The 13,840-nt window shown below is 50.5% G+C and overlaps 1 protein-coding gene across 5 annotated transcripts in view; it reads left to right on the top strand.

Moving 5' to 3' along the window:
- TSPAN9 (tetraspanin 9) overlaps nt 1-13,840 on the top strand; it is a 187,786-nt gene that overhangs the window by 72,679 nt on the left and 101,267 nt on the right. The window lies entirely within an intron of this gene.

Below are 13,840 nucleotides of genomic sequence, written 5' to 3'. Positions count from 1 at the left end.
CTGGGAGGTGGCACAGTGGTTAGGGCACTGCAGTTGCAGATGAGATCTTTAGTTCAGTCGCTGGCACCACATGTGCCAGAGTGATGCTTAAATGTTTGCGCGCGCGCGCGCGCGCACACACACACACACACACTCACATGCACTCTCATAAATAAATAAAATCTTAAACAAACAAAATTCTATTCTAGGGGCTAGCTCATCTGTAGAGCACATATGCACAAGGACTTGAGTTCAAGCTCTCAGTCTCTACCTACCAGGGGAAAGCTTCAGGAGTGATGGAGCAGTGCTACGAGTGTCTAGGTCTTGGCTGGTGTCTCTCTATCTCCCTCTCTCTCCCCCTCTGTAATTCCCTCCTGTCACCCTTTTTCAAAAAGAAAGATGGAAAAGTGGTCATCAGGGTTGGTGTACCCATGTAGGAACTGAGTCCCAGTGATAACCCTGGTGGCCAAAAGAAAATAAACTAAAACAGAAAAATTAAACCAAACAGCTCTCCTGGAGGCTAGGTAGGTGTCTGCACTCTCATTTTGCAGACAAGGAGGCCAGAAGCCCAAGGCCCAGAGCTGCTTAGTGGATACAGTGCCATGAGCTGAGCTTGCAGCTCGTGCCCATTGCCCAGTGTGACCTGCCACTGGACTGTCTCCTGAGCAGCCATGGCCCATGGACTGCTCGTGGCGGGAGGGGACTTGGGGCCTGCTTGGGTAGGAGGTATAGGGTGTTTACAGGGACAGCGACCTTGAATGTGCACCACACTGTGAATGGCCCTACTATTTTTGGACACTCGACTCCCCCCCCCCCCCCCCACGTACCCCATATCCCCTTCTGTGAGTGGGAAGGGCAGGAACGGGGTGGGGTGGGAGAGGTGGTGCAGGGGAGTAGAGCTCTCAGGGCTCCTCACCCTGATCTAGCTGTGGAGACCTGTCTTCCACTTCTTTTCCAGCCCTGGCCGGGCTCTGTGGGTGAGGCAGGGCTTCCTCCCTCTCCCCTCCCTCCCTCGTCCAGCTGTTGTCCACCCCCCTCTCCACTGCAGCTGTCCCAACTCCATCAATCTCATCCAAGGTAGGGGAAAGGGGGAGGGGAGGGGGGAAGGGAGGGGGAGGGGCCTCTCAGCCGCCTTGACTCCTACTCTGTGAGGCCTCTCCAGTTGAGGAGGGTAGGGATTCAGGATGCCTTCAGCCCCTAGACTCCTGGAGAGATTCTTGGGCACCCCAAGCTTTTACTCTCTCAGCGTTGGTCCCTGAGAGGGCTACTCCTTTTTCACTGAAAAGTGCAGGAACTGTTAAATCCTCTCTTCTTATGCATAAGACACTTGGATTCTTTCTTCCTTTCCATCTTCCCCCCTCCTTATCCCCTTCCTTCCTTCCTTCCCTCCCCCTCCCTTCCATCCTTCCTTCCTTCCTCCCTTCCTCCCTTCCTTCCTCTTTCCTTCCTTTCTTTCTTTCTTTTTTCCCTACCCACCTCTTTCTTTTTCTCTCTTCCTCCCTTCCTCCCTTCCTCCCTTCCTTCCTCTCTCCCTCCCTTCCTCCCTTCCTTCCTTCCTTTCTTTCTTTCTTTCTTTCTTTCTTTCTTTCTTTCTTTCTTTCTTTCTTTCACCAGAGTCCTGCTCAGCTCTGGCTTATAGTGGTGCTGGGGATCGAACTGTGGTCTCAGAGCCTCAGGTATGGGAGTTTCTGCATAATCATTACACTGTCTCTCTGGCCCTGTGAGAGAGACTTGGATGTGGCTGCCTCTTACCTCTGCAGCTCTGCTGGCGCTTGATAGTGCTGCTGTGACTTCTGGCACTGGATAGATGAAGCACTGGCTTACCTGCCTTTGGGAGAACTATGGAGGGAGCCGGGCCTCTGTCCCTTTTGGCTTCTTGGGTTGACACTGGAGGCCTCTGACTAGGGCCCCACTGAGGGCGCATGACTGCTTACAGGACACTCTGCTGTGTCCTCCACTACTGGACAGCAGGCAACGATGCCCCCTCCTCCCAGGACTGTCTGGTTCATTCTCTTTTGTGGAATCTGGCCGAGTCCTTGAAAGATGGTGTTCTTTAGGCACTTGAGGGATGAAAACAGGAAGCAGCACTCTTCTGGGAGACAGACCTCAGTTTACCACATGGTAGGGGGAGGTGGCCTCACTCTCTGGTCCAGCAGGTGCCTTCCCGGCCCAGCTGTATGTCTGAGCTGGCTGGAGCTACTTCCCAGGCGAGAATCACTTGTTAGGCTCCTCGTTTTCAGCCTCATCCGGTCCCAGCACAGGACAGGACGGGAGGCAGCCAAGTAACATACATCAGTGAGGCCAGACCTGGCTCAGAGCAAGACAGCTGGGAGCTTTTTTTTTTTTTTTTTTTTTTTTTTAATAATTCAGACTCCTGGGCCCTCAGCCTGAGCCTTCAGCCAGAAACTGAGGGGGTGGGGCAGGAATCTGCATTTTGAAAACTTTGCAACTGATTTCCATGCCCGGTGAGATCTGGGGATGCCCAGTGCATCTGCCTTGCAGAAGAGAACTCCTGAGTGTTTCTTGTGAATTTCTGCTTTAAAAAGTAAGAAAAAATGATTTGTATATAATGAGAGTGATGTGAGAGAGACACGGAGAGAAGCAGAGCATCCCTCTGGCACATGTGGTGCCAGGTGCCAGGGATCAAATTGGACCTCGTCCTTGAAGGTGCAACATGCAGCCACCACAACACCTCCCTGGCTGCATTTCTTGTGATGCTGAGGAGCACATGTGTGTGTGTGTGTCTGTCCATTGATCTGCCCAGCCAGCCGGCTGGAAGTGAAGGCATGTGTCCAGCAGGTGGGTAGAGTCCTGGGCAGGAGCTGGCAACCTCTGCCTCCCCCAGGAGACCGACATGGAAGACACCATCTCTGAGGAAACATAGATGATGGAGGTGCTAGGGATACTCACTGGGGGTCCCAGCCCTGAAGGTCATCCCAAGGATCCCTTAGGGCTCTGTCTTAGCTCCTTAGCTCCTCTGCCTCAGTGTGGGCCCTTCTTTGGTGTGTATGTCTGAACAGCAAGTACTGTAAGCACCCTTATGCTTTATTTTAGAGACAGAGAGAAAAACCACAGCATCCAAGTTTCCTCCATGCTGCAGGGGCTGGTGTTGAACCTGGGTGGCACATACTGCAAAGTGCCCACCCCCCGTATTCTTACAATGGGGCTGTGGGGTTCCAGAGAGACTGAGGGGCTTGGCTAGGACCACCCAGTGGACCAGGGCTTGCTGTTGATGGAGTGGGGTGCTGGCTGTTAGAAAGCTTGGTTTCTAGTGGTGCACCTAGTTAAGCACACATATTACCAAAGCACAAGGACTTGGGTTCAAGTTCCCCACCCTCAGAGGGGATACTTCACCTCTGTAGGTGTCTCTTTCTCTCTTCTTCTCTGCCTCCCCTCCCTCTCGATTTCTCTCTGTTTTGTCAAATAAAACAACAAAATAAACATGGAAAAATGGCCACTGGGAGTGGTGGATTCATAGTGTACTGAACACTGCCCTGGGTGGGGCAATTCCAGCTGTGTGGCTGAGTGGGCCATAGGTCTGGGCCACAGGTCCTGAGGTCTCAGGTCTTTTGTCTCCCTAGCTGCTCAGTAAACACTCCTTCTCTTGCTCCTTCCTCTTTCTTTTCTTTTTCTTTTTCTTTTTTTACTTTTTGCCTCCAGGGTTATCACTAGCTGCCTGCACTATGAATCCACTGCTCCTGTGGCCACGACCCCCTTGCAGGTGGGGAGCGGGGAGCTTGAACCAGGATTCTTCCGTGGGTCCTTGTGCTTCATACTATGTGTGCTTAACCTGGTGCACCACCACCCACTTCCTTCCTTCCTTCCTTCCTTCCTTCCTTCCTTCCTTCCTTCCTTCCTTCCTTCTTCCCTTCCTCCCTCCCTCCCTATCTCCCTCCTTCCTTTCCCTCTCTCTTTCTTCCTTCCTTTCTTTCTTTTCTTTCTTTCTTTCTTTCTTTTTTTAAAAATTATCTTTGTTTATTGGAGAGACAGCAAGAAATCAAGAGGGAAAGGGGAGATAGAGAAGGAGAGAGACAGAGACACCTGCAGCCCTGCTTCACCACTTGCGAAGCTTTCCCTGTGCAGGTGGAGACCAGGGACTTGAACCTGGGTCCTTGTGCATTGTTACATATGCACTTAATCAGGTATGCCACCACCTGCCCCCCTCCTTCCTTCCCTCTTTCTTTCTTTCTTTCTTTCTTTCTTTCTTTCTTTCTTCCTTCCTTCCTTCCTCCCTCTTTCTTTTTTTCTTTCATTCTTTCTTCTTTTGTCTCTTGCTCAGTTTTGTCTAATGGTTGTGCTGGAAATGAACCTGGGACTTGGGAGTCACAGGCAGGACAGTCTCTTTTTACAGAACCATCATGCTGTTTCCCCTGTCTTTATGCTTGTGTTTCTTTATGGTATTGTTTTCCCTCTCAAGTGAGAATAGTGTGATTTTCAGCTTCAGCTTTTTTGAGCTAGTGCAAGTGTGTGTGTGGGGAGGTTTGCCTGAAGCCAATTCCCACCTCAGGGCTGATGTCAGGGTATCCAGTTCCAGGTTTTGTGGAGAATGAATACTATCCCTTCCTCACCCTGGTCTGGTCCTGGAGAGTCACCCCTCCCCAACACACACACACATACACACACACACACACACACACACACACACACACACACACACACACACACACACACATTGTGCCTTTTAACTCAGTACTGTCAGAACAGAGTGCCCAGAAGCCTCCTTCCTCAGGAGGCGCCTTCCAACCCAGCCTGTCCTTCCGCTCCACAGGAACGCCTGTCAACATTTTTTCCCAATGAAGCTCTTCCTCCCTGCATGTCCCAGGGCTCTGGCCGCTGCTGCAGCCAAGGACACAATTGGACTGCAATCTCGTGCTTCCTGGAGAGCCCAGGACCAGCGGTATTGCTGGCGCCTTCCCCACGCCTGTGCACACTCGCTCATTCACACTTGCTCACACCTGCTCCCACGCAGAGGGAGGTGTGCATGCTCTCAACTGTTGGGAAGGCCCCAGCCTGCCTCACCTACTGGCTTCTGGCTGCTAGTCTGAATGTCTGACCAGGCTCTGCTGGGGGTGGGGGGGGTGAGGGGCTCCTCTGAGCTGTAAGCTTTGGGCCTGGAGCCCTGGGGGTTGGATTTGGGGACCGGCTGCTTAGCATTCCTGCCATTCTTTTCTCACAGGAAATTTCCAGAGCCTGGAAATAGCCCTGGGCTGGGGTTGGCACTGGGCCTGCCCTTCCCAACCCTGCCTCACCTCCTCACTCCCTCTCCCTGCTCCCTCCCATCCTGTGGCAGGTGTCACCAGCTGGGAAGGTCCTGGAGTGGGATGAGCTGACCACCTTGGCTGGCTGGGACCCTGGCCACATCCGGGGACTAGCTCTGCCAAGGATGACGAACCCAGCAGGGTAGGGCTATAGTGAATGAAGCTTCCCTCCCCCTTCCTTTTCCATTTTTTTTTCCCTCCCTAATGAAGCTGGTCGATGGAATTGAAAAGTAAAAGCCCAGCACTGAGTATAAGTGGATTTCCCTGCTCCGGCTGCCTGCTGGCGCTGGGCTGCAATTGGCTGGTGTGCAGACAGCTCTCTCTGGAGGTGTTTGCCTTCTCAGCTCCCAGTCCCCAGGGATGCAGAGCGGGGAAGCTCTCCCTCCTGAGTCTGATCAAAGCCTGAAAGTCTGAGTCAGACAGCTCCTCTCTGCTCTCCAAGCCCCCAGCTGCAGCTGTCACCCACAGCTCTCAGTCCCTGCCCACCTGGAGGCCTCTATGGGGCCAGGCCTCCAGTTTGTTCACATGCTATGGACACCCAACTCTTCTGTTGCTCTGATTGTGGCCTGATGCCACTGTGGACTTCTCCTTCCAGAATTTTTTTTGCACTTCTCTGGTCTTTATATTCTTTGATAGGACAGAAATAAATTTAGAGAAGGGGAGATAGAGACAGAGAGAAACCTGCAGACCTGCTCCTCCCCACATAAAGCTTTCCCTTGCAAGTGAGGAGCAGAAAGTTGAACTGGGTCCTTGGTAGTATGTGTGTTCAACCTGGTGTGCCACCACCACCAGCCTCTGATCTTTCTGATACTCCTGCTTCCTTCTGCACTCTGTCTCTTCACTGCCCCTGACTTCCACCTCTCCAGCCATAGACTTGCTGCAGCTGTGCTGAGAGAAGGGGAAACTGTGAATGCCAGGCCACAGAGCTGCCTCAGGGCCCAGAAAGGCAATGACAGAGCCACCGTCACACAGACAACAAAGCAGCCCAGAGCCATACTCAGGTGGTGGCGGCTGGCTGGACCCTGCAGTCATTGTGGACAGTATGTAGAGTGATGACAGGAGGCCTTCTGTGAACCTCATTTCTGCCTGCTGACTGTGACAAGCCATCCTAAAAGTATTCCCAGAAGTTCTGAGCAGAGGAGAGACTCCCACATCTAACTTACCTCAGGATGGGGTTTGGCTGTGGCCTGGGAGGTTGTGCAGTGGTTAAAGTGCTTGACTCTCAAGCATGAGGTCCTGAGTTTGATCCTTGGTACCACATGTGCCAGAGTGATGCTCTGGTTCTCTCTCCCTCTTTCTTGTAAATAAATAAACAAGGCCTGGGGCCGTGCTAGCCTGTTTTAGGGTCAGGAGTGGGATTGAGTATTTAAAAAAAACTTAGAGTTTGAATAATGTGGTACAGACAGAATACAAGTCAAAGCAATGGGTAGAAGAGAATATGGTCAGACTCTGTATACATAAATCCAATTTTCACATGGCTGCGGGGATACTGGAGGCAGAACCTGGCAGTGTTGGCTTCAGCATTCTTCCACAAGCTGCTTGAAAGCTGTTTGATCATCACAATCAAACTTTCAAAAGTCTGCAGAGTGCTTGTTGAGCCTATACTCCTTTTCCCACCCTTGAACATAAACTCTGTTTTTAGCTTACCTAAACAGTAATGCAGGAAACCAGGCTAATACCCATCATTAATTTCAGACATGCATGTCTCTCTTTGTGTGTTCCGTTCTCCTGTTCCCCTTTCTTCTTTTTACCTCCCCTTTCTATACTATTTTCTCAGGATGATTCAAGGAGCCAGGCATCCTCTCCTCGGTAACGGGAGAGCCCATTATGGGTTGTTAAATACCAGTCGGAAGTCAGCTGCTTGAGCATAGCAGCAGGGTTTAGCTCAGAGCAGGGGCTCAGTCTGCCCTCACACATTCTCCTTGGGGTGTAGGGGAAGGGGGCAAGACCCTTGATGAGGCCGGTGACATTGCATTTTTGTTTGCCCACCGGCCTGGATGCATAGATTTCCACCACATGTATTTAGCTCATTCAATAACCTCTAAGTGTACTCTCCTACTGCCTGGCCCTTCACCGCAGAGCTGGTGCACCCTCGGGGGCTGGCACCCTGAGAGGACCACAGGCTCACTGTTCCCTGCCATCCCGCCATCCAAGGCATGTGACCCACAGGCCACACCCTTTTCCTGAGGTCTTCCCCTCACCACCACCACAACCTCACCCTCTGTGTCCCAGAGGCTTGAGGCCTTCATTTTCAGCTAAGTTCTCTTGGTTTATAACTTTCCTCAGCCACAGAAACAAACAGCTCCCCACCCCCACAAACAAACTGACTAAAATCTGATGCAGACTGAATAAAGTCTGAGGATGGTTTAACCAGCTTGTGACCACGGGGAAGCCGTCAGAAAGCTGTAAAGTTAGTGAAAATCATGGGAGAGCACTCGGGAGGAGGTACATTGGATAAAATACTGGACTCTACAGCATGAGGTCCTGAGTTTGATCCCTAGCATCACATGTACCAGAGTGATGATCTCCTCCTCTCCCTCCATCATTGATTAATCAATAAATCTTTACACAAAATCATGGGACAGGGGAGTACCGTGAGCATAGAATCATAGTACCACGAGACATCACATGCTCTTGACAGAGTGAGACAGAAAGCAACTTTGGACAGCCCTCCAGGGACAGTTGATTCTGTCTACAGGGCCATTGTCATGGGGAGGCAGCCCTCCCAGTGGGGGTTAGCAGGGACAATGCAGTGTGATCACAGTACCTATTTCCTGGTCAAAGAGGGGTCGGTTGAGGCTGTCTGTCTGGGCCTCCTGAGGCCACCCTTCCTCTACTGTTCTCCAGGAAGGCTAGCACCAACAGGCTCTGCCCGAGAGGGGCTGGAGCAGAGCAGGATGACTGGGTGATGCAGGCACCCAGACCTGGCTCTCCTCCCTCCCCATCTGTGCAGCAGGGAAGGTGTCTCCTGGGACAGTTAGCAGGTATTTATTGTTTGTAGACTGTTGGCCATGCTGCCTGAACCCCTCCACCTTCCTCAGAGAGCCACAGAGAAGATGGAGGGGTCTGTCTGGGGTGCTTTGGGCTCCCAGGGAAGCAGTGGGGACCAGGAGATACGGCTGCCCCAGTCGACAGTCCTGACATATGAGGCTGGTGGCGCTGCAAAAATATGGCTCGCTAGGGAGACAAACAGCCCGTGTTCCACAATATTTATTGCAAAAACAAAGCTGCACTTATCTGGGAGGCTTCCCATCATGGATGGTGTTAGCTCCCATTTCCCCCTGTTAAGAATGGGCAGACCTCCTCCCCAGCCAGCCAGATGGAGTAGGGAGACACAGGGCTGGGGTCTTCTGCCCAGTAGATGGGGAGCAGGTTCAATGGAGTCTGGGATGCTGCATGGGCCCAGGTCTGGCAGGGAAGGCTGAAAGGCGGGCTGCTTGTGCCAGGGGCTTCTCCAACACCCCCTATAGGGTTGGTGAAGAGGGGGCAGCAGGGGGTGGCGAGTTGAGGGACAGGTCCCCTGTCACCCACTAGGAGAGACTCTAGGAGCTCGGAGTAGAGTGTAGCTACTGGAGACAGAGTGACCACAGTCCCTGTTTCCTGCCTACTTTCTGATCAGAGATTTGTTGGGGATATCTGTCTGGGCCTGAGGTCACCCTTCCTCTCCTGCTCCCCAGAAAGGCTGGCACCAGCAGGCCCTACCTATAAGGGGTTAGAGCAGAGTAGGCTCCCCTTCCTCTCAGCTGCTGTTGACCTTTGCCTTGTCCCTCTTAGAGGGACAGTCGAGGTGGCCTCCCAGTCACCCTGCTGACTGCATGCAGAGCCAGCTTCAGCTGCTTTCCCACTTTTGCCCCAGAACCTTCTGTGGCACACCAGGCCTCATCTCAGCCCTGCCCCTGTGTGGAGTGTGCCAGGCCTCCAGCTTGGACCTTGCTTTTGTCTCCCCTGCTGCTCCTTGCAGAAAGCATATGCTCGCTTGCCCGGCCAAACCCTGTTTCCTGAGTGGGTCTGGAAGTCACCTACCAATGGTCACACTGCTTCCTGCTCTTGCAAAGGCCTCCCTGGGAGAGTGTGGCCCCCCTTCCAGCAGCAGCTCCAGTGCCAGCCCCTCTATGGGGCACACCTCACTAGAGGAGGCTCTCAGATTATGACAGACACAGGGTGAAGGAGAGAGGGAAAGAACGCTGGCTCCAGCACTGCCTGTGGCTGTGTGGGTCTGGGCCAGGCCTTCTCAGAGCTGCTCTGCCTCCCCTCCATATGGTCCCCCCTTAACTGTACATGAGCTAAGTCCTGAAGCATCTCTCTTCCTGTGTTTACAGGTGGCTCTTCCTTTTCCCTTGGTTGTCTGCTTCAGTTTCCAAGCCTCTGCGGCCAAGGTGACGGTAGAGGGTGTATGTACTGAGCTCCAGGCTTGAGACAGGGGCTGTGGGTTCTAGTCCTGCCTCTGCCTCAACCAAAGATGATTTGGGGCAGTAGCTCCTCTCTCTATTTCCCCCCTCCCCCACACTGTGAAGCGAAGCATTGGGATTGCAGATGGGGGTGCTGGAAGTTTGTAAGTTTGTATAGGTTTCCATCCTTCCTGGGAAACTTTTCCTCTTTTGTTCCAGTCAAGAAGGGTGAGAGAAACAGAAAGGAGGATAGACATTATGTTAATACTCCACCACTTCTGAATCGTGCCCCTGTGTGGTGAGCAGTGACTCAGACTGGGGTCCTTGCACATGGCCAATCATATTCATGTTCTAGTGTGTTGGCACTTCATTCCTTTGGTTTTTTTGTCTGTTTTTGTTTGTTACTGCTGAGTAAGATTTCATAGTGTGGGATTACGTTTTGTATATCCACCCATCACTTGATGGGACTTTGAATGTTTCCACTTCCAGCTATTATGAATTATCCTGCAACTAACATTTGTGTGCATGTTGTTTTGTGGGCATGTCATTTCATTTGTCTTGCATATAGGACCTACAGGAATTGCTAGGCCATACAGTAATGTTCTGCCTAACTTTCCGGAGGCACCACCAAACTGTCTTTGAAAAGCAGCCATACACCATTTTACATTATTTTCACGACCAGGCTTAGACTTGTGCCTGCATAGCTCAACTGCTCCTGGCAGTCTTTTTTTTTTTTTTTTTTTTACTTTATTTATTTTGGGATAGAGACAGAGAGAAATTGAGGGGGCAGGAGATAGATGGAGAGAGAGAGAGAGAGAAAGAGACAGGCTTGTAGCACTGTTTCACCACTTGTGAAATTTCTCCCCTATGCTGGGGACTTGGGGCTTGAACCTGGGTCCTTGAGCACTGTTAACATGTGTGCTCAACCAGGTGTACCATCACCTGGCCTCGTTCTGCTTTTTGATAAATGGTAAGTAAGAGGGAGAGAGAGAGAGAGAGAGAGAAATAAACAGAAGGGAGAGACACCTGCAACACTGCTCCACCATTTATGAAGCTTCTCCCCTGCAAGTGGGGGCCTGGGACTTGAACCCAGGTTGTTGCATATGGCACATGCACATGTATGCTCTTCTTTCCAGTGCACCACCTGCTGGCCCCCCGTTTTGCATTCTCACCAGCTATGTAGAGGATCCAGATTCTCCACATCCTTGTCAATAATCAGCATCTGCCTTTTTGTAGCCTTCCTTGTGAGAATGAAATGGTATGTCATTGTAGTCTTGATTTGCATTTCTCTAATGACGAATAAACTTGACCATCTGTTCATGTACTTATTTGTCATTAATCTTTTTGGGAGAAATATCTATTAATAGACTTTACCTTTTAAAACTGAGTTATTTAAGTATTGAGCCAAATGGTCTTTATACATTTTAGAGATAAACTCCTTACTTCAGATATGTGATCGCAACCTGCTTCCTCACACCTGTGGGCTATTCATTGTCTTGATGCCACCTATAGTGTAAGAGTGCTTAATCTTGACATTGATCTATGTTTCCCCTTGTTAAATTTTAGGTAGTAGATTTAAGAAGCCACTGTCCAACCCTAAAAAGATTTACTTTCATGCTGTGTTCTCAGAGGTTTTATACTTTTAATTCCATGATCAATTTTGAGTTGCTTTTAAAAAAATTATTTATAAAATGGAAATATTGACAAGACCATAGGATAAGAGGGGTACAATTCCCACCACCAGAACTCCGTATCCCATCCCTTCCTTGAAAGCTTTCCTATTCTTTATCCCTCTGGGAGCATGGACTCAGGATCATTATATGGTGCAGAAGGTGGACAGTCTGACTTCTGCAATTGCTTCCCCACTGAACATGGGAGTTGGCAGGTCGATACATACTCTCAGCTTGTCTCTCTCTTTCCCAAGTGGGGCAAGGATCTAGGGAAGCAGGGCTCCAAGACACATTGGTGGGGTTGTCTGCCCAAGGAAGTCGGGTTGGCATCATGGTAGCATCTAGAACCTGGTGACTGAAAAATAGTTAACATATAAAGCAGAACAAATTGTTGACTAATAATGAACCTAAAGGCAAGAATATTGTAGATGAAGGTTTGGAGTCTCCATTTTGGAAAGAGCTAGTAGGTCTATTTTAGGAATATTTCAAGGGACCCGTGACTTCACTAATTTTTGCCTGAGCCTGACAGCTAATATGCAGGTGCACCAAAGGTATTGTCTGGGGAGATGGTGTTAGTTGGAAAAAGGACTAGAAAACTGTATCAGGGAAGAAAGTAGCTCCCAAATATGGGGAAAGTATATAAATATTGTTAGCTGTAACTCCCATCAATTTGATCTGGGGCCTATATTTGTCTTAGGAGCCTGTGCAACCTCTGCATCCCTGTAGATCTGAGCTCAACTCTGTGGTCACAGCTAGGAACATTCTAGGCTGCACTAATTTCAGGACCCATCCTCTTTGAGTGTAGAGTATGTTGGCCCAATCTCCCTTCGGAGAATGGGGCTCTTCCTACCATTGTTGATCCACACTGAGGTCAAGGTCCTATAGGGGCCCACAAAGGGGTCCATTATGTTGTTCCTGATGGATATGACCATTGATAGTGGAGAGAGAGATCTGTTAGAGGTCTAGGCCCATCATGTCTGTGTGGGGATCCCACGATTCCTTGACTAGGGCTCTGGGTGATAGGGTGGCCTGGTAGTGACCAAAGAGCAGTCATTAAAGTCTGCCAGTCTCTGGCCCTTATCCAGCGTTTGCAGTCCTTACTTTGTCTGACAAGGTTAGCCTTGGAGTGATTGAGGGAAGTGAAATAGGTAGTAGGTGAGGAGGGTGTCTAGGTTTAAGTAGAAACTATTTGATTAGGTACTTTATGGTGTCTTTTTTAGGTCTTTCTACTTGCTTGCTACATTTATTGACTCACTGCAAACTATTATGCACTTTTGCTTTAAGGTATATATTTTCCCCTAACTTACGGATACATGTGTACATATGCCCTATCTCATGGACTCTTTGACTTGCTTTTTGTGTATGGTGTGAGGTTCTTTATACTTGGTGTGGAGATGAGGGTATCCAGGGCTCTTTTTGAAATCGATATTATCTCTTATTTATTTTTATGTGCATTTCTAGGGATTCACTAATTATCAATGAACGAGAGGGTGGGGCAGAGAGAACCAGAGCTTCATTCTGACAACCTCAGTGCTGGGGATCTAACTTGTGACTTCATGCTTGAGAATCCATCTGTCTTACCCTTTGCTGCTGTAGCAGCACAGGCTCTCTGGCTCTTGATGGTGTCTTGAGTGCTAAGATTGTGTCGCCTCACACTGGTGTGGGTGCTCTTAGCATCCCAGGGCAGCATCAGTACGGCTGGGTGCCATGTGTTTGTGGTGATGGTGTGGGTTAGAACTCAAGGACATGGCTTCTTCACAGGGAGTGTGACCTTCACTCCTGACCTGCTGGAACTGACCCCAGAGGAGCACTCTTTTCTCCTGCCACAAGAGGCCTTGGGGATCCCCAGTCATGTGGAGGGGCCCCTGAAAGTCCTGGTGGGGGGGCAGGGGAGGAGCAGGTAGTGCCTGCTGAGGCTAAGGAGGTAGAGCTTTGGCCACAGAGGAAAGAGGGCACTTTTCAGTTTAACCCAGTTCCACTCTCAGGACAGAGGGGGGATATTTTTCTTCCTCTCAGCACTATTTTTTTTTTTTTTTAAATAGGGTTTATGGGCTCCTGGAGCAGGTTTAAGGGATGTTAGTGAGATGCCGGGCTAAGGGCTCATATCCCATCTCTCTCCAGGCCTACTCAGATGGACTTCAGGGTCCAGTGGGGACCTGCTATTGATGGTGGATGGGGAGGGGAGGGTCTTGCACATCCCTGTAGACTGTCAGCTCTGGACTCTTTCCCCCTTTCTCTGAGTCCAGGTCACATGCTCATGTCCTGCCGTGCGGTCCCTGTTCTGTGAGTGCTGACTGGCACCAAGTGACTGCTGAGTGAATGCACAAGTGGGTGCTTTCCCACCTTAAGCCTGAGCTGACTCCCATGGCCACCCCCCCCCCCCACCTCTGGCTGGCTTCTAGCGCCTGTCACCTGCCCAGAGTCTGGCTTAAATGATGTGCCTATGAAAGCTTCCCCTCACTGGACCCCAGAACTGCCTACCATCAATTATGTTTCTAGCTCCTACCATCAGTTGTGTTTCTACCATCAGTTGTGCCACATCCTG

This window comes from Erinaceus europaeus, chromosome 4 (genome assembly GCF_950295315.1).
Source record: "Erinaceus europaeus chromosome 4, mEriEur2.1, whole genome shotgun sequence".
Taxonomy (NCBI): Eukaryota; Metazoa; Chordata; class Mammalia; order Eulipotyphla; family Erinaceidae; genus Erinaceus; species Erinaceus europaeus.
This window is presented reverse-complemented; position numbering and strand designations above follow the sequence as displayed.